Source organism: Protobothrops mucrosquamatus, unplaced genomic scaffold, assembly GCF_001527695.2.
Source record: "Protobothrops mucrosquamatus isolate PMUCROS unplaced genomic scaffold, P.Mucros_1.0 scaffold_210, whole genome shotgun sequence".
In the NCBI taxonomy this organism is placed as follows: Eukaryota; Metazoa; Chordata; class Lepidosauria; order Squamata; family Viperidae; genus Protobothrops; species Protobothrops mucrosquamatus.
In genome coordinates this window covers 409032-425860 of record NW_015386286.1, presented here as the reverse complement: position 1 = coordinate 425860, position 16829 = coordinate 409032, and the positions used below count along the sequence as shown (strand labels likewise).

Here is a 16829-nt window from a genome sequence, read left to right as displayed (position 1 = left end):
CATTCTCTGTTGTCCCCTTCTTCTATTGCCCTCAATCTTTCCCAGCATTAGGCCCTTCTCCAGTGAGTCCTTCCTTCTCATTAGATGGCCAAAGTATTTGAGTTTCAACTTCAGGATCTGGCCTTCTAACGAGCAGTCGGGGTTGATCTCTTCCCTTGCAGTCCAAGGGACTCGCAGGAGTCTTCTCCAGCACCATAGTTCAAAGGCTTCAATTCTTTGTTGCTCAGCCTTTCTCATGGTCCAACTTTCACATCCATACATTGCAACTGGAAAAGCATATTGGACACCTTCTGACCTGAGGGGCTCATCTTCCAACGTCATATCTTTTTGCCTTTTGGTACTGCCCATGGGGTTTTCATGGCAAAGATACTGGAGTGGTTTGCCATTTCCTTCTCCAGTGGATCACATTTTGTCAGAACTCTCTGCTATGACCTGTCCATCTTGGGTGGCCCTGCACGGCATAGCTCATAGCTTCATTGAGTTACGCAAGCCCCTTCGCCACGACAAGGCAGTAATCGATGAAGGAGAATCACATTTATAAATATACTAGCTGTACCCGGCCACGCATTGCTGTGGCTCAGTCTGGTTAGCGTGTGTTGCTTTTACGTCCAACAGATGGCGCTGTTTTTCAAAAAAGCATGTTTTTACCTGTCACAGGTGTGACATCTATATAATAGTAGGTATATAAAAACACGCGTGTATTCGAATGCAATGTTGTGTCAAAATTTCAAAGCAATTGGTGAAGAACTTTCGGAGATTTAAGATTTTGAACAAACGAACATTTACATTTTTATTTATATATAGATAGATGAGTTGCAATTATAGAAATGTTACCTGATGTCTGTAACTGCAGCAGTACTTTAACACTGCCAAAAAATCCTGTGATTATGAAAGAATGTGTCTGTATCATAAAAACAGTCAGTTTGAGCTTGACTCTTGGTGATTGTGTCCTGAGAAGTGGTCTGGGCCTGCCTTCTTCAAGAATGCTTTTTCAACTTAATAGCCTAATAGTCCTGAATTTTTTGTGGTTCCCTCACACAAGTATTAGACAGGCCTGATTTGGCTTAGCTTCCAAACCCATCTTGGAATTTCTATGTTGTTCCCTCATCCAAGTGTTAAACAAGCCTGATCTGGCTTAGCTTCCAAGTCCAGACAGGTTCTGCTAGGTGTTGTAACTGGTTGCAAAAGTTTAACCTGGTAGCTTCTTGACATTACGTCTATTGAAATGTATATGTGAAATTCCACCTATGCCTTTCTCTCTTCAAACTCTTTTCTTTCTCAAACCTTTTATATGGAAATATTATAAATATTATATCAGTATGTTCAAACCTGCACCCTCCAAATGTCTTTGGACTTCAATTCACAGATCCCAAATTCCTCAGCTAGCATGCTCTTCATAGATATTGTAGTCCCAAACTGGGAGAAAACTGGGCTTTAAAAAGCCATGCAACCTATCTCCAGTATACAGAATCTGAGTGCTCATTTTATTAGCTGATTTAATCCATTTTCTGTTTGCATACCCGATCAACCTATACTGCTCACAAAAATAAAGGGAACGCAAACCCCTTCAGTTCCATGGTAAAATGTTCCCTTTATTTTTTTGAGCAGTATATATCACTTCCATGACCAATTAAAAGACCAACCCTTAGGAATTACTCCTCTCCCTCACATTGGAAGAGACATTAAATCAGTAAGCTGTTAATAGGTTTAGATCCTTGGAAGCAACACCCCTTTAAAATCTATAGGTTTATTTTTAATCAAAATGTATTCGTTATGAAAGAGTTCTATGACCGAAAAACAGTTTTGCCATTAAAAAAAACCCTAAAAGTATTTAGTCAAAGAATAAGTAACCTCACCAGGTATTTCAAATTTCAACTGGCCTCAGTCCAATCAGTTCATCCAAAAGCAAGGGATTATGGTAATATTTGACATCTGGATGGTGCTAGATCAGCGGTTCTCAACCTATGGGTCGCGACCCCATTTGGGGTCGATCGACCATTTCACGGGGGTCGCCAAGCAAGGCTGTCCACCATTTTTTCCCCTTTTCTGGCAGGTGCCTTACCTCCCTTGAGCTGGGCCAGCTGGTGGTCGGCCTGCTCCGTCTCTGCCGCTTGCCAGCTACGCCTCGGCCGGCGCAGGGGCGGAACCACGCATGCGCGGCGCTTCCAGGCAGGGAAAGTCCTCGACTTACGACCGGTTGGGTAGTCCTCGACTTACGACCGGTTTAGTCCTCGACTTAACAACCGGTTTAGTCCTTGACTTACGACCGGTTGGGGGTCGCGGCATTAAAAAGGTTGAGAACCACTGTGCTAGATCAAGGAAGAGATAGTAATAAATATGGAGCTTCTGCATGCACAAGCTGGTTTGCTGGGTATTGGAAACTGCTATTGTCACTATATGTTTCCATGTAGGAAAATAATCTTAAGTGCAAAGTTTCCAAAAGATAGTGCTTGTTGAACTGAAATTTAAAACAGATTTATCAAACACAGTTGTCTATTTGCAGACCTAATTTTTTATTATAGTAACTTCACTAACTTTGAATTTGAATTCCATAAATGATGGAATGTTCTATTTATCCTTGTCAAAACCAACAGCAGCATGACAAGTATATACTATTGCATCTCTACAACTGAAAGCAATACCTGTCATCCTGTTATTTCAAACTAGCACAAAATATTATAAAATGGAGGCAGTGAATATTTGATAGCTTTGATAAACTATATTCCCAGTTAGAAAAGTCAATAAGAAATAAAAAAAATCTTATTAAATGTGTGTAAATACCGTAGTTACTGACAGAGCTGCATATTTATCTTTTAACAGATTCTCCAAAATTTAAATGTTGAATGACAAAAGTATTAAAGGTATACAAGTAAAAACATGAATTAACAGATTTCAGATAGTTTGTGCTAAATCTTTTAATTCATGTTTTTACTTGTATACACAATTAACAGTTCTTACCCTTTGTCCCTCAGTTTCTACATTCTAACTGTTTCCACATTATTGATATTGTTATTTTATATTATTGTGATGTGGTGGTGGGGAAATTGTTCTACAGGGCAGGCACGAGAAGGCATTTCTCTAAGGAACCATTATATGACACAACTTTAACGAGGAGACTTCCCTCACCACATGCAACTTTGTGGGATGAGCAGCGCTAACCAGAGAGAGGCAGTCCTATAAACAACCTATCTCTATGTCATGTAGGGCTTTGTAGGTGATAACCAACACTGTGAATTGTACCCAGAAGCCAATACATGCCCCCATTACTACCTGCACCAATGCATTTAGACCAACTACATCTTCTGGATGATTTTAAAAGGTAGCTGCAAAACACCAACTGGGAGAGGACTATGGAATGATTGACCACGAGTAAAGTGTCCCAAGATGGATTTGTGCAAAGATTCATCTGCCTATAAATGTCAAGCAGTAGCCACGAATCCAGAAGGACCTCCAAATGGTACAGCAGCTCCAAGTAGGCAAGGGCAGCCCCACCTATAATCACATGGGGAGAATCCCCTGATCCATATCCTTGGGGGGTATCAAAAACCCATAGCCACTTGGTCTTACTAGAGTTAAGTCAACATCTGTTCTTTGTCATCCAGACTCCCGTTTAGACAATGGGAAAGAACCAAGATAGCATCAGGAGCAGAGATGTAAAACTGTATACATTCCATAGTGATGGTATTTAACCCACTGCTGACAAATTACTCACCCAAGAGCTTCATTAAACAAAAGTGGTAAGAATGGGACACATTTGGCAAAGCAGGAACCTAGTGCCAAAAAACACTGACAGAAAGTGACCCAGTAGAAAGAGGAACCATTGCAGCACTGGGCTTTCCACTTCCAATCCCTTGAGCTAGTCCAGAGAAATACCTTGGTTGACGGTACAGAGGCAACTGAGCAACTGAAGGCCAAATAATATGTACTTCCTCCACTCCTGTATCTACTATACAGCATCAAAAAGGGCAACTAATGCAGTTTCAGTGCTACATCCTGGTCTGAAACCTGGGGTCCTGATTTCCTCCAAAGTTCCTTAAAGCTGCAACCAATTTTTTTCTCAACAATTTTCCCTAAAAAACGAAGGTTAGAGACTAGGCGGATATTGTCCCATTGCACTGTATTCAGCAATGACCTCTTAAAAAGAGATTGGACCAATTGTTTCTTACATACTAGTACTATGTACCTTCTTTCATAAGCTGCATTAGAGGTTTGAACAATAAAATTGGCTTTAACTGATTTTCTTTAATGCTTGATTACCTTCTTTTATACAGTATGTTGAATGAAATTTTTTCTCATTCCGTAACAGAATTGTCCTTTTCAAAAATCCTCAAAAGTTTAATTTCAAGTAAACTATGAATAGTTTGATAAATTGGTTACAAATCAGTCGATATTCGAATCTTAAATTAGGCTTTCAAATCTGGACTTCAAAATCAAGATGTCAGCAATTATACATGGAAAACCCTAATATTTTGCCACTATCCAAGGTTTATGCATATTTTTGCAGTCAACATCTACTACCCTTAACTTAAAATCTCATTTTTTTTAGCAAATATAATTTTGATTTCTTTAACAATCTTGTTCTAGCACACCCATGTTTAATATACTTTAAAATTAAGTTATTTCAAAGTATAAAACCCAATCAAGGTAATGAGTTTAAAATCTGCTCTCCTACTGTCTCCCTACAAATCCTAAAAATATTCACTTTTCAGCTAACCATGGGTTCTTGTGTCTGTCAAGCTAGAAGATATGATTTACCATTATGGGTAGATCCAAATTAAATTAATTTCAAATGATATGATAGCCAACAGGAATACTGAAATGTCAATTAACACAGTATAGATAGTCCTCGATTTACGACAATTGAACAATTGTCCAGGAGAATGCTATAATGGTTATAAGTGTGAAAAACGGTCATAAATCACTTTTTTGAGTGCCGCTGTAACTTTAAACAGTCACTAAATGAACTCTTGTAATTCAAGGACTACCTGACAGTGAGGAAGAATTTGAAACTAAATGTAACTAGTGCAAAAAGAAGTGGCAGAAAGAAACATGACCCCAAAAAGGGGAAACAGATAGCCCATTAGATGGAAGCAAGAAAGGGGAACAGAAATGTTTGCTTTGTATAGGTGCTAGAATTATTTCACATAGTTTCATAACTTTTCTTCAGTAAAAAAAGGCTTATTGAAAGTTTCTGGATTTATTGTCTGCTTGGCACCAATTCTACTTGCTAGGTGGAACCTAATTGCCTTCTTATCTACTGAACAACACTGAGCTATAAGGTATAGTGACCGTTGTCCTTTCTTGGTGCCTGGAGGCTGAGGATGTCTGGATAGGGAACAACAGGTTTCAGCTGAACCCTGGCAAGACTGAGTAGCTTTGGGTTTTGAGCCTTCTGTATAAGAGGTTTACCATCTTTGATCCTGGATGGAGTTGCACTGCCCCAAACAGACATGGTGCAAACTCCGGGAGTCTTCTGTTGTGGCCAGTAGAGCCTTTGTACAGCTTTATGCTGTACACCAATATATCTCTTTCTGGACCTGGAGGCTCTACTCTCAGTCACTCATGCCCTAGTCACCTACCAAATGGACTACTACAATGCACTCTACATGTGGCTACTCTTGAAGATATTCAGAAGATTCAGCTGGTACAAAACATGGTGGTTCAGAAGGCAGTTATTTGTGCCCCAAGGATTATTAACTGAGTTTTTATATCTGCCCATCTCACATGCATGCAACTATGGGCAGCATGGATAATTAAAATAAACAGTATAGCTTATACATTAAAACAGAAAAAAAACTATAATAGTAAGACAGGGAAGAATGCAATCAAACTTATACCAGCTATTTAATGGGCCATTATCTGTTCTGTCAGCTACAATGGTTACCAGTTATTTCGACTCCAAAACAAGGTACTGTATTTGACGTTTAAAGACCTACATGGATGGAATCAGATTATTTGAGGGACCACCTCACCCCAATTATATTGAACCATCCTGTCAGGTCTAGCAGGCAGGACATGTTGAGGGTCCCATAAGCCACGGAATTTCATTTGGCAGGATCAGGAAGAGAATCTTTTCTTTTACTGCACTCTTTTGGAACATCATCCCCCCCTCCCAGGTGAAGATGGCCTCAGCCCTGTTAGCCTTGCCAAAGACCCGCAAAATTTGGCTTTGTCATGATGTCTGGGGATCCCATGGAAGCATGGAGCCCATTAAATAGCTAGGATAAGTTTGATTGCATTCTTCCTTGTCTTTTGTTATTACAGTTTTTCTTTTTCAGTTGTAATGTATAAGTTATACTGTTTAGTTTTGTTTTAATTGTCCACATACCCCCTAGTCACATGCATGTGAGATGGGCAGATATAAAAACTCAATATTTTTTTCTAGAGCAAAATGATCAATAATAAAGTTCTGAAATGCTTCAGATTTGATCCCAAACAAGTGCTTAATACCGTGCAAGGGTATGAACAGTTCACAGCTTTTTAAAGCAAAGGCATATTTTTCCTGGATTACTTGGCAGCTGCCTAATCATAAGAAAAGAGAAGTAATCCTAAGAAAAGAGAAAAAGTTTTGAGAAAAAGATTTAAGCAAACAGTTGCTGTGTTCTCATTCCCATACTCTCGATTACCTTTTTGGAATTGAACCTAAACTAATGAACAGACCTAATTACTACTAGGTGTTGTTTTTATAACTGTGGCATTTAAGCACGATGATAATATATACTTTATTATTTTAAATTTATATCTTTAGCATGCTTAAGGCAGGTAACAGATATCACTGTCATTATGATTCAAGGCAATTAAAATCCAATTAGACTAATCACTAGAATTAGTTATTAGTCACTTCAAGACCTTTAAGTACAGGTAGTCCTCAACTAATGACTGTAATGGAGCATGGAATTTCCATTGTAATTCATGCCAGTCAAAAGATGTGGCACTCATACGACTGACCCAATTTTACCAACTTTTTTTGCGATCGTTGTTAAACAAATGTGGTGGTCATTAAGAGAGTCAGTGTATTTCTATGGGCATTTTTTGTTGGAAACTGCTGGAAAGGCCTGTTTCTGGCAAAAAAAGTTGTAAATTGCATCATATGCAGAATGCTGCAAATGGCTGTAGAAATGCAGTAATACAACCACAGGGGTGTGTGTACTGCCATCAGAACTCTGGATCCAGGTCGTAAGTACCTTTCAGGGGTGTCTATTGTAACTTCAAACAGTCGCTAAGCAACTGGTCCTTAAGCAAGGACTACCTGTTTACATACAGGAGTAAGTGGTAGATTTGGTAAAAGAGATTCCAATGAATCTCAACAAGGGCTTTCAAGATTTCCTTTAACCTAAACCTTAATTCATATATAGAAAAGTTACTTAAAGATAATCTGTAATGGCTCTCATATTATGATTTTAAGATTTTCTGCTTATCATTCAAATATTATTACAAGTGAATAAACTGAAATTGAATTTTAAAAAGTGTGTGATAGTGCACATCACATTGCTTTCATGTAACAATACTTTGGAGTGTAGTTTTTGAGAATTACTTGAAAAGAAAACCTCTATACTGTTATATCTCAGAATATCAATATATTATTAGTGTAACATGTTGCATGTTGGGCTCTCCATGAAGATCACTGAGAGTTCCAGCTGCTACCGAATCCAGTTAAGGGTCTTTTTTCTAATACAACACTAAGACACTGTATAAATTAATTTAGTTTAGCCTCAATTTTGAACCAACCTATTCTGCCTTAACATAGGGTAATCAAGCTACTATGGTTTGTTAAATTAAAAGTGTTTTAAAAGTAACCTATTTTAGAATTTATGTGTGAAGTCAGCAATAATATTTATCAGTGATAGAATCACTAATTTACAGTAAGAAATACTATAATTCCCCATAACTTTATATATATTTATATAATACTAGCTCACCAAGGACATAAAATCACTTGATAGTGAGATGTGCAGCATACAAATTTAATAATTAATAAAATGCACAAAATATTTGGCTTGGTCTACAAACAACAGCTGCTAGACAGGATGATTTAAAACTGATCTCAAACCTTCTGAGACGAAATCTGTAAGACTACATTGTAAATGACCAAAACTTGGCAACTGAAAAAAGATTTGTAATGTAATTACAAAGATGTACACTAGGCAATAAAATAAATCCATCTAAACTTGAACAATAAAATAATCCATATCTTTCACATTACCCAAACTGAACTTTGTTAGAATAATGGCTAATTAAAAACTTTATATCCCACCTGTGACAAAAACTTTTTTTGGGCAGTTTTAGGCAATTTAAAATACAATTTCTCATCCTTTACATTGAACGGTTCTTTACATTGAACCGTTACCTATACTTCAATCACTGTTTGTGGATGACATGAATGCAAATATTAAACAGCCTGTTGAAACACTGTTCCCCAGAAATCCCTTTCCCTTTCATGATTCATTACAATTAAAGATTTCTATTCTATAAAGATCTACTATGTATGGCCTTGGCTGGTGATTACTGTATCTTGCTTTGCAATGTGCAATAATTAATCCTGTCATTTATTTTCATCACCCCCACCCTTCATGAATAAACTACTTCAATCAATGGGTGTGAAGCTGGGAGTTTGGCAAAGCAGTTCCACATACACACAGACACACAAATGCATAAAGCTATATAGGCCCTTGTATCCGTTACATTAAATAGTTACAACAGAAAGAAAGAAAAATTCTCTAATTTCTCATAATTTTAGCTATGGAATAGAAATATATTAATCTTTTGCTAGGGTGTACTTTATCTTTTGGTATTTTTCCAATGAACCCCAAGAAAAGCACTGCTTTCAATAAAACATATTAAAATTTCTGTCTCAAACTTTTGCTAAAATAAGCAAATTGTAAACAGCCTGAATTGCAGTCCAATAACAGATCTCGTCTAGTTTCCTGTAACTTTTCTGCTATATACAGTACACATATGTGTTTAGATGATTACTGCCACATACAACTCTTACAGATGAATAAAATAGAATTTTAATAAGAATATTATTATTACTTGGCTCCAAGAGAGGATATTTGAGATACAGTAAAAAGTTCTTGTCTAGTTTCCTCATTGATATACAATATTCTAAACTGTGAAGGCCTCAATGGAGGAAGACGTCTTTTTTTTTTGATCCTGAGTTTTCTAAGACGTCTTTTTTTTTGATCCTGAGTTTTCTTCCCTAAGTAGTAAATATGCTGCTTGAGAGAAAAAAGTACCTTGATCCGTTTATTTCTTTCATAATCTTTAAGAAATGTTTCAGCTTCTCATAATATAAATATCTAGGTTATGTCATTTAAAGATATATAAATAAAACAGTTACAAAAGACACAAGAATAAAATGGAGCAGTTTCTAGAAGTGTTCATTCAAGGTGGCCAAAATGTATAAAAGATAGAAAATGTAATTATCATCTTGTACAGCCCAATTTGTCAGGGTTCTATACTCACCACCAGAAGTCATCAATTTAACTAATTTGCAATCTTTCCTAGTACACCCAAAAAGTAAAATAATGTTGATCATAAATTGAAATACCTCATCCCATCATGAAATGATTTTAAAATCATGATTTTAAATGACAAGTATTTTGGAAATAGTGCTGTATTGGGAGTATATTCAGTGCTTAGATTCCTATTCCATTTCATATTAATTTTCATGTTTTAACTTTAATATCTGAGGTTTTAATGTTTAAATCCTGTAATTGTTTTATTCTATTATTTATGGTACTGTAAGCCGCCCAGAATTGCTTGATAGAGATGGGCAGCATATAAATTTAATAAATAAAATCCTTCCTTTCATACATTAAGCTCAGTGGGAGATGCGGGGCTCAAAACTTTACTGTGCTATCACGTGATGAGTCTAATTTTGAAAGCAAAAAGGAAGCCTAGTTGAAAAGCGCTATACCAGGGGTAGGCAACCTTGGCTCTTTTATGACTCGTGGACTTCAACTCCCAGAATTCCTGAGCCAGCACAGCTGGCTCAGGAATTCTGGGAGTTGAAGTCCACGAGTCATAAAAGAGCCAAGGTTGCCTACCCCTGCGCGATACCATCTCATTTAGGTATCTCCCTTATCTTTTCATTAGATGGTATGAATTTTCCTTAGTCACACTTGGGTGGGGGGGGGAGGAGAGAAGTCTAGTAGGGCAAAAGAGCCGCAAGGAGAGAAAAAGAGTTTTAAAAACCCGCCCCAATATGAAATTGGAAGCAAAACCAACTGCTGTCTTAGAAGGCAAATAAACCTGGCACAGAATTTCAACCCGAAACGGCCTTCATTCCTTCAAGTTTCATCTTCGGATATGGCACAAGAAGAAGAAGAATTCGAAACACAGCCAGTTATTTTTTTTATTTTTTAATTCAAATATCACAAAGCGGTCCGAAAATCTCCTCAGGAAAAGTAATAGAAATCCGTGGAAGCGACTATCCTCATAGCTTTTATCTGCTTTTTTCCCCCTCAACCGTCCGTGGGAGGCGGAGAAAGAGGCGGCCAGATTCTGTCTAAAGTTAACACTCGCGGTTGCCTTCGCTGAGGGAACCTTCCAGTCACGCAAAAGTTTTGGCCGGTTTATTTGGCCTCTTAAGGGCCCCGCGTCGTCTTCCTCTTTTCCTTTTGTTTAACCTACCGGCAATTCGAACCTGCGGAGCCATTTCCCCTTCCCCTCTCGCCTAATTTGCCACATTATGAGGTGACTTTGAAAGGATACCATCCCGCGTTTCCCGCCAGCAAAGCCGTTTCTCTCAGGACAGCCTCAAATAAACCCTCATCACACGATTCATTCTTTGCCTCTTCTTCATTCCAAACTAGGACAACCCCCCCTTATTTCCCCCCCCTCCGCACACCTTTCTCCTTTTTTAACCCCAAACTCCAGCTACACGCATTCTTTCCCCCCCTCCCCACAACCCTGGCTTGGCAACCCAAGCCTGACAATCGGAGTCGTCCACCTTTCCGCCCTTAGAAAGAGAGGGAGGGAGGGAGAGAGAGAGGGAGGGAGGGCGGCGGAAGAAGCCTCCCTCCAGCCCTTCTCCGCGACACAGAGCGTAGAAACGAAGCCACCCACAATAACAACATCACAGCAGGGTGTCGGCTGGGGCTAGTGCAAAGCGGGAATTTCGGCCGGCCAGCCGGCCGGCCGGTCTGCCTCTCGAAAGCCTCCCCCCCTCCCCAGCCACCCCGAAGTGCGATGGAAAGCCGACGGGACGCACCGCATCTCTCCCCACCCCCCCACCCCAACTTACTTAACGCGAGGATCCCCCGAGCTCTTCCCGCCGCTCGGCTGCTAAAACCACCCGGGTCTGTTGGAAAAAAAAAGTGCTGAGAGCTTCAAGTCGGGACACTGTTCCGTCTTCCTCCCAGGTATTTCCCGCCCTTCCCTCTCTCGGGAGCATTGTGGGCAGGGACGGGCGTGGAAACGAGTTCCAGCACGTTGGGAAAAGCGTTACACACCAAACCCTGCCCTGACGGGCTGCCGCCAAAAGAGCAGGAGCAGGAACCTGTTTGAAGTTTGAACCCGGAGGACCCAGCCCTTCCCTTCCCTTCCCTTCCTCGGACGAAATGCAACACGTCCCGCTGCCGCTGGAAACGCCGCGGCTCCTGCTGCTTCTGCTTCGGAGTTGCAGCCGCGGGATGGACGTGGAAAGCGGAAAGCCCCCGGACCTCGCCTGGGCGACGGAAAAGTTAGAAGCGGAGAGAGAGAGCGAGTAAGTTAACTCCAGACCCGCGCGCGGCAACTTCTCCGTTACTCACAAGAAAGTATGGTCTGGATGAACATTAACTGCTGGGTGAATAAGGAAATAGACAAACCTCGATTTAAATGAAGAGTATAGGATTGAGCTCCGTAACGGCAGACGTTAAATAAGAGATTGGGGGGGGGGGAGGCAGAGGAATGTCTTAAGTTTTTTTTTTTTTTAAGATTACCTTACTTTTGCATGAATAGGATGACTGAACAGTAACACCACAAATCTGGCTCTTTTTGATAGCATAGGTAGTCCTCGACTTACAACAATTGGTTTAATGCCTGTTTGAAGTTACAGTGGCACTGAAAAAAAAAGGTACTTATGGCTCTTTTTTGCATTTAACAACCGTTGCAGTGTCCCCATGATCACATGATCAAAATTCAAACTTGGCAACTGACTCTTATTTATGATCATTGCAGTGTTCAGGGGTCATCTGAACAACTTTTACAACCTTCTGGTAAGCAAAGTCCATGGGGAAGCCAGATTCGCAGCTGTGTTACCAACTTAAAACTGCAACGGTACCGGTGGCAAGAAAGGTTGTAAAATGGGGCAAAACCCACTTAACAAATGTCTCACTTAGCAACAGAAATGTTGGGCTAAATTGTGATTGTAAGTCGAGGACTACCTGTATCCTGAATATCATAATTAAATTTAGGAATTTGAACAGGGCCATCAGTTGTCCCTACAATGCCACAGAATACGATAATAGCATTGATTCAAGACTTAGATTCATTAGGATTCTCTAGCAAAGACTCCAATACCATGGGGAGGGAGGAGTAACAGACTAATGCATAGATAGTGAGTAAGCCATAATTGGATAAGTTCACATTACATTCTAATCTAAATAACCCAAACTATCAGGATTTAGCATTTGCTGTGACCCTGTATAGATTATTATGCCCACAATTTGTTTCAAAAATAACATGCTTTCAATCTTTCATATAATAAGATGGGATCTGTGTAAATTAATGAGGATCCACATAGAATCTGATCCTCAGATTGTAATGGTATCCTCCCCAATCAGGTTTACAGTTTTATCTACGGCCACAAATGTGATCAGTGATTTGTTTGTGGTTTTAGGTGGATCTCTAATTCAGAGACTGAAAAAAGGGAGGAGTAGGAAAGCTCCTGCCTTCTCTTGTTCACCTGCACCTGACCTTAGAGAAGAGAAAGAAGATACTAAGGGATCCATTCTCCCTTACTTCTGTATGCCTGTACTGAGAGGAAAATGAGACAAGGCTGTTGTCTAGTTGTAATGTTTGGTCTCTTTTTACCCATCCTATAAAATAAGAAAGAAAGGCAGGGCTCAAACTTCTTCTGAAGCCATTATTTGTTTTAACCTTGATTAACCGAATAAGTCATAAGCTGATGTTCGCAATTCATGCTTAGCTGAAACCAAGCAAAGCACTTACAGTTTATTATGATGTATAATTCTAATTATTTTCTCTTTTGGCAGATTAGAATTAACCACACTTCTCAGTACTACTCAGACTAGAGGCTAATCTACTCCGGAGAATTAAACAAGAACTGGTTAGCAGCAAAGACCTGGTTGTGATGCTGAACTCAGTCTAAACTGCCACCCTGTTCATAGGAAGAAGCAGCCAAGCTACTTCCTTGTGGCTAAGAAACCTTTGGGATGGAGAGGTTGTGAATGATGATATGAGCATGTTATTAGTGTCAAAAGGGTAATTTTTCATTCCATGTTTTGCCATTAGGATAGGATTAATGGAAAAATGGGTGTTTTAAGTCTCAGAAATGTACAAGACATGTGTCCCTTGTTTACACGAATGCCATGTAATGTAATGTTGCTCAATTTTGGTAACTATTGTAATGATAGTTATTCTTCTGGGGGAGAATAATTGGGTGCCTGACCTTCCTCTCAGGGATCACCTTTTTGGTTTATTTTTTGTTTCCTGCTTCCAAGAAACATAGCAGGTATTGGAATAATACAATAATGTCAACATAATTGACAGAGCCAATTTTTTCCTGGAAGATCTGTGGTGTTTACATAAAAAAGGGGTGTTAAGTTTCCTAGAGGTTTATATTTGTTGGTTTTGTATTTTTTTTTAAATTTACAAGGTTGTCATAAATTTATCTCATCAGATTGTGTTATGGTATATTAGAGAATTTAACTTTAAAACTAGACGACTATTGCCTGTTGGGTTATCACCTTAGAGGTTATTTTTTTACCAGAGTCCTCAGTGCTTTCAATAATGGCAGAGCTTCTAATGTACCTGAACAATTTCTAAAAATTCAGTGACATATTCAAAGATGGATTTGCCTTGAAAGTAGTCTGTGTTGAACTGTATAGCAAGTCGAACATCAGGAGTTGACCACAGGAAACATTTTATGGCATTTGGTATTATGTCATAAAATGCTTTATGATAACTTTTGTTTCATAAAATGTTTTATAAAATTTGCCAAATCTCAGTTCCGCAGGAGACATGGGTCCCAGATTTTGGATGTACTCTAAATGTTAGCCCATTTGATGTAGTTCGGTTGAAAAAATTCTGCGCTAGGATGCACCATTTCACCCAGTTAAGATTAAGACACGAGAGATTTAATAGCATGTGGATAATAGATATTTTTTAAAATATAAAAACAATAATTTATTTATAAATAAAACAATATTTTGCATTGTTTTTGTTGTGTTGAATCCAGTTTGATTCTTGTTGATTACATGGACAAATTCATGCTGTTTTCTTGTCACAGGACAGAAATGATTTGCTGCTGTCTTCTGGAAGATACTTTTTGTTTACTTCCCAGTGTAGGCTTATAGCTTTGGGAAAACAAAGACAATCTGTCTCATACATGCATGGTGTAAGTTATTTATTTAGTTTATAGTTCTTATAATCTACTCAGTCAAAAACTGGGTGGGGCTACAATATATTAAACTAGCAACAATAACAATAAATTATAACATAATCCAGGTACTATTAAATTAGTTATTTCAATCAATCTTCCTTCAAAATGGATGCCAATGAACCTATGTAAAACTGAAGATCCTGTGAAATAAAATGATCTTTAAATTTGTAAAAGCCATGGAGGAGGGAGCTTCAAATGTGTAAACTAGGCCAACACTGACAGTTGCTGCTATAAGTTAAAAATTAACTTAACACAGAGAGGACAAACATTATTAAATGTCAAAAGATGCCTTCAGAAATAGATAAAAAGGAGATAAGTTGTTAAGACACAAAAAAACATGAAAAAAATCCATCAAAAGACAACAAAGGAAAGCTGGGTACAAAGTCCAAGGAAACCTTAATGCCATTGACAGTTGCCAAATTTACAAATCAATAAATCAAGGATATAGGGATAAAAAGGAGCACCCCAGTTCTTTGAGTAGTTGAGTATGGATTTGGTGGCTCCTATTCCTCTGGTTAGTGCCTGGCCAGCCTAGTTGGATGGCATTTGGGTAAGTGGAATGTGAACAAGAAAGAATGAATGTGACAATGATTGCATGCCACACATTAAATCAATAAAGTTTTACTGTAGCTTTAAATTCTGAGCATCTTTGTGTATTCCAATAACACTGATTGCCTTAATGCTTGGTTGAAAGTGGTTTGTGAGAATTACCAGTTCTTGTCTCTGATCTGCACATGTAAATTATGTTCTAGGATGAGCATGAGTTCTTTTTTAAAAGAGAAGTGTATTGATTCCAGTCATCAAAATAATGTTATGGATATGTGACTATGGAGATAAATGGATAATGAAGATACAAAGGAAATGGAATTACTGCAAATATTTAATTCCTTTTTTTTAAAAAAAATTGATCTGCTGGAAAAGTTCTGTTGAAGACATGGATATCCATGTGACGGAAATGGAGTCAAATGCTTAAAAGTGCCTCCTAATGTTACAAGGTAAAATGTGACCTTTTATACCTGCATCACAATATGCAAGTGAAGTATGTAAGGTATGTATGTAAAGTATGTAAGTATGTGAACTGTGAAGTATGCAAAATACAAAGCTTTCATTCTAACATAATGCATGTTCAATCATTTTGATGAAATCTTAGTTTGTTATAGACACTGCTGATTGATTACAGTATGTTCTGATGAAGAATGATTTTCTAAGGACCAACCTGATTTTTATGGAAAGAAGAGTATTTGATCTATGACAATCAAATCAAGTCATCTCTTAGATTAATTAATTAAAATTAAGTTTTAGCATATTAGTGGTAATTACAGGAAGTGATGGCAGTGGTTAAGAGGACAGAAGCAGAGTACATTCTCATTACTGATTCTCTAGGAAACTTTCAGTAAATCCATTGAATATTTTTAATACACATAAAAGTTACAGTAAGAATTTGTACTATGGAGGTAGATATTGAAGTGCAGAAATTGTTCTCAGGTATTTCCATTTTGAAATTGGTTTCTAAAACATCTGTGAACAAGATTGCAACTTTTTAAATACTGAGCCCTAGCAAACTATGGTTTATAAATTAGTATGTAAATTTAGCCAATTGAAATTTATTCCATAACTTTGACAAAACTAATCATTTATTGCGTTGGGCACATAAGGGCAACCTAAGACCCTTAATGAGTTGGTGTATAGTAAAGTTTTTTTTATTCAATTGTTTAATTAGTTTATCAGAATATAAAATAGGGAAAATGAAAATAATGGGAAACTAGAGGGGGGAAAAAGGAAAAAGAGTATAAGTAGGTAAAAGGAGAAAAGAAAAGCATTGACTTCCAACTTTTTTAGCACAAGTAGGAGATGATAGCATTAAAGTCTCAATTTTTGCTTTTACATAACAATATATACTAGCTATTTCTATAACAACAACTTAACAAATGTCTTCCTTAACAACATAAAGTTTGGACTTGATTGTGGTCATTAATTGAGGACTACCTGTAATGCCATCCTGGAAAGCAAGTGACAAACATTTATTGTTGCGTAAGGAAATTACATGGTGCCCAAGTGTAGTGTCTGTGTAGTCACTAGACAAAGAGTGTAATATGCATGTAGTCAGCAGAAGCCCATTTGTTATCTTTTCCTTTATTTATGTTTTAGTTTTAATGCTGTGCAGTCTCTTGCATGACTGAAAATTGTGCTTGTTTCACAGAAGTTAGTGTTTGTTTTA

The 16829-nt window shown here is 38.1% G+C and overlaps 1 protein-coding gene and 1 long non-coding RNA gene across 3 annotated transcripts in view; one reads left to right on the top strand and one right to left on the bottom strand.

The window, feature by feature from the left end:
• FAM83B (family with sequence similarity 83 member B) overlaps window positions 1-11320 on the bottom strand; it is a 42513-nt gene extending 31193 nt beyond the window's left edge. Inside the window, exon 1 of one of the 2 annotated variants that reach the window (XM_015826597.1) lies at window positions 11249-11320. The gene's annotated coding sequence lies outside the window, so the exon portion shown is untranslated. Of the gene's footprint in view, window positions 1-1856; window positions 1882-11248 lie in introns of those variants that run through there. The other variant, XM_015826603.1, reaches the window with a different exon arrangement.
• Window positions 11321-11612: 292 nt separating this feature from the next.
• LOC107297228 lies at window positions 11613-14553 on the top strand. The gene is made up of 2 exons (XR_001549119.1): window positions 11613-11710; window positions 13203-14553. It is a non-coding gene; the product is annotated as an uncharacterized LOC107297228 (long non-coding RNA).
• The last annotated feature ends 2276 nt before the right edge of the window (window positions 14554-16829 follow it).